A 4,660-nucleotide genomic window follows, 5' to 3' on the forward strand; every position below is an offset into this window, starting at 1 on the left:
GATCTCCAACTTCCTAACAGACAGACCACAATCAGTACGGGTGGGCAATTGCGCCTCATCCACCCTCACCCTCAGCACTGGAGCTCCTCAGGGTTGTTGCCTAAGCCCCCTGCTCTACTCACTGTACACCTACGACTGCACAGCCACTTCCAGCTCTAACATCATTGTCAAGTTTGCTGACGACACCGTTGTCGTGGGTCTGATCTCGGACAACGACGAGAGGGCCTACCTGGAGGAGATTAAACACCTGGAAAACTGGTGCCAGGAAAATAATCTCCTCCTAAACGTCAGTAAGACAAAGGAGCTGATCGTGGATTGCAGCAAGAAGCAGGAGCGGCACTACCAACCTGTGAGGATCAGTGGAACCACGGTGGAGAGAGCAGATAGTTTCAGGTACCTTGGTGTTCACATCTCGCAGGACCTGTCCTGGTCCCGCCGTACCAACTCCCTGGCAAAGAAGGCTCGTCACTTCAGACTGCCCTCCAAGGTACTGCGGAACTTCTGCACCTGCACTATCGAGAGCATCCTCACGGGGAACATCACAGTCTGGTTTGGGAACAGCACCAAGCAGGACAGACAGGCACTCCAAAGAGTAGTGTGTTCAGCAGAGTGCATCACTCATACGGAACTTCCTGACCTGCAGACCATCTACTACAAGCGGTGCCAGACCAAGGCCAGGAGGATTGTGAAGGACCCAACCCATCCCAACAATAGGCTCTTCTCTCTGTTGAGGTCAGGGAAGCGCTTTCGCTCCCTAAAGACCAAGACAGAGACACTGAAGAGGTGCTTCTTCCCACAGGCCATTCAGGCCCTGAATCAGGGAAACTGATAAACTGTGGGGACCACCACCACCATGTAACATAAAAACTGTAAATATGTCATTCTACAAGATGGATCTGTACATTCTGTACATTGTGTACATACATATATACACAACCATACACATTGTGTATATAAACATAATATACATATATTGTACATACACTGTTAATATATATATATATATTTTTTTTTCTCTATGCACCCGTTTTCTTTTTCCTCATGTATTTTTGTTCCATGCCGTAGTTTTGTTTTCTCCATCCCTCGTTTGATTGCTCACTCCTGTCCCTCGTTTCTACTTTAAGTTCATGTATTTAAACCATGTCTGATTCCCTGTGTTTTTGCTATTCATTGCATGCATTTGTGTGGAATATATTGAATTGTTTTAATGTATTGGATGTACATAAGCCCGTCTTTGTTTCTAAGCCTCTGTGTCTGTTAGCCTGTTTGATTCTAGCTGTTTCGTATGTTACTTCTTAGTTTCTGTTATAGCCTGCTTTCCCTGTTTGCCTTTGTGTGTTTTTGGTTTGTCATTACTTCCCTTTGTTTATCCTAGCCCTTGGTTTATTTATCATGTATTCTCTGACTCTCTGTATTGGTAATATGATACTACAACTTTGGATTTTCCCCTAATAAATCTTGCTCTTCTCTGCACGTGCATGCCTCCTTATTAATGGGGCTGGGGATGTGAATAAAAGAACACAGCTTTTTCAATTAATCAAATTTAAAGGAATTGACGTAGATTTTGCTCAAGAAACTCATAGTGATAGACAGAATGAAACAAACTGGCTGAGAGAGTGAGAAGGTAAAGCATTTCTAAGTCACAACAGAACCATGTCTGGGGGCGTGGCTGTGTCATGTCTGGGGTGTGGCTCTGCCCCTTCCCAACAGCTGGGTTCCACAATTTGTAGTGGAGGATATTGACGCTCTTAAAGTAAAAAAAAAAAAAAAAATAGTAGCCGACCTGCTTGGCGTAAAGGCACAGGGGGCCCTGGTGTGTTCTCCTTTTCAGAACGTGACACAGAGGTACTGTCTGTTCAAATTTTTCTTTGGTGTAGAGCATAAACATGGTCAGAGCAGATGGATACATGCCTTGAAGTCTGGTACTGTACTCTCAGATCCTGTGGAGATTCGTAGAAGAGCAGCATAGTTTTAAACTAGGCTGTATACCAGCGAATATAGATCATACCAAGAGATGGAAAATATTTACTTAGATGGTTCCCCTCAGGTAGAAGAAGAGGCTGTATTGGGTCTCGAGGGGCCAATGTCCCTGGTGGAGTTGCAGGTTCCCCTTCAGAGCATGGAGGGTGGGAAAGCCCCAGGTATTGATGGACTGCCAGTGGAGTTTTACGAATCCTTCTGGTCTGTGGGTGGAGAGGATGTGCTGAACGATGACAGTCTCACAAAAGGAAGCACTCTTTATTTGTGGGTATAATTACACACAGAAGAAGAAAGCACAATGTCAACTTCTGAATTTAATAAGATGGCAGTGTGGCTCAGTAGGAAGTGTTTGAGGGTCAGAGTGACATTATCTGTAAAGGTGGTGAAGAGTCGTATAATGTTAGATTTTAAGTTTTATTCTGCTATGAATGATATAACTACTTTTGAAAATATTTGGGGTTACAGTGATATTTTGTGAAAGATGAGGGAGTGTTTTTTGGTGTTTCTTTAAATGTTCTTTTTGCTTTTTGAAACTGTATGGTGTGTTTGCATGTACTTTTATATAATTGTTTAATAAAGTTTATTGAGAAATCTCAAAATTTCTCTCTGTCCTTCTCTGTCTGGGTCCCCATGGGGGGCTCTCTCTCTCTCTCTCTCCCTCTCTCTCTCTCTCTCTCTCTCTCTCCCCCTCTCTCTCTCTCTCTCTCTCTCTCTCTCTCTCTCTCTCTCTCTCTCTGTTCGTCTCTCTCTCTCTCTCTCTCTCTCTCTCTCTCTCCATCAGGAGTCTGGGTCCCCGTGTGGATCTCCCTCTCTCTTGCCAAAGCTTTGATAAAGACATTAACACTAACAGCAGATGACAACAACAATATTATAACCGCTTACAATATTAGTAACAACAACAATAATAATATAACTACAACACACCCAATACCAATAACAATAATAATACCAGTAATAATAATAATAGCAATAATAATAATAATAACAATAATAATAATAATAGCAATAATAATAATAATACCAATACCAATAATAATACCAATAATACTACCAATAATAATAATAATAATACCAATAATAATAATAATAATACTAGTAATAATACCAATAATAATAACAATAATACCAATAATAATAATAATAGTAATAAACCAATAATAATAATAATAATAATAATAATAGTAATAATAACAATGCCAATAATAATAATAATAATAATAATAATAATAATAATATCAATAATAATAATAATAATAATAATAATAATAATAACAACAATAACAATAATAATAATACTAATAATGTCTCTGCGTCTCTGGTATGTGACTTGGTCACTCACTGTCCCTCAGACTGTGGCAGGAGTGAACGTACAGCGCTGCCAGTGTGCTGAACTCTTTATGTTCACCAACAACATACGGCAGCTTCTCCTCATCAGGGAGATTTTTAAACTCAGGGAATACGTGGCTAATTTTCTTAAAGAATTTAGTTCTAATCTGTCTAAATGTTGTACATTCATTCAGAAAGTGCAGCTTTGTCTGGGTCTTATAGTCCTGGCACTGCTGACACAGTCTCTGCTCTTCAGGTAAACAGCACTGTTTATGTCTGCTGGTCTCTATGGCCAGGCGGTGGTCACTGAGTCTGTACTTGGTCAGGGTGGACCTCAGTTTTGGATCAGACAGTGTTCTTAGGTAATCTACCACGCTGTACCTTTGATTTAGGGCCACATAACATTTTGATTGAGTTTCCCAATAAGTGATGTTGTTTGTAATTCTGGTGATTCTGATTGGGTTTGCTGTTATTTTCTGGTCCTCAGCATGTGTAGTGTTACTGTGTTAATGCTGAACTGTATTTCCGGACCAGCTGAGTGAGGGCACTGTTCTCTTTGCTCAGCTCTTGGTACTCCAGACCTTTAGAATGATAGAAGTTTGGAATTTAACTGCCCTTGTTTCTGTCTTTATTATTAATAGATCTCTGCCCAGCTCTGCCCCGTGTGCTTTGTTTGTGCTGTTCCTGTGCACCTTTAATGATGTTGCTCCACTTAAGAATACAATCATTAGGGACAAAAAATTAGTACCTTGGTATAATGAGCACATTCACAATTTAAATCAAACACTCTCCTCACATGATGCAGAAAAGATGGTCCATGCATTTATTACATCAAGATTGGACTACTGTAATGCAGTAATATCTGGCGGTAACATTAAGCACTCCAAGTGGATACAAAAGAAAAGGTTTTTATTGGCTCCCAGTGCTCCAGTGCAAAAGAAAAACCACATCCCATCAAAAACATACAAAAATGTTCAAAAAAGGAAAGTTTAGCATTTACAAGAATAAAAGTCCAGCAATCATAAATTCTCCAATATCAATCAACTTCAAAACATCACTCTTGAATTTTCCCTTAAAAACTTAAATAAGGAAAAACAGCAAATGAGGTGATGTCACTTCCTGTCTTCGGGCAGGCATATTCTCCATAAAAGTCCCCTTTAACACACTATGGTTTCTTTTCCCTCCAAAACAACATGGAAGTCTCTCCACAAAAATAATCACAGGTATGTTATTTTTCTCTTAATCTACTTTTGTCTTACCTACTTCAATCAAATATACAGACTTTTCTGGCTAGATAAACATTATACTTAAACTCTAGTAACATATTATAAGAATAATATTTCATCTCAAATAT

This window comes from Electrophorus electricus, chromosome 1, assembly GCF_041902795.1.
Source record: "Electrophorus electricus isolate QZ-2024a chromosome 1, ASM4190279v1, whole genome shotgun sequence".
In the NCBI taxonomy this organism is placed as follows: Eukaryota; Metazoa; Chordata; class Actinopteri; order Gymnotiformes; family Gymnotidae; genus Electrophorus; species Electrophorus electricus.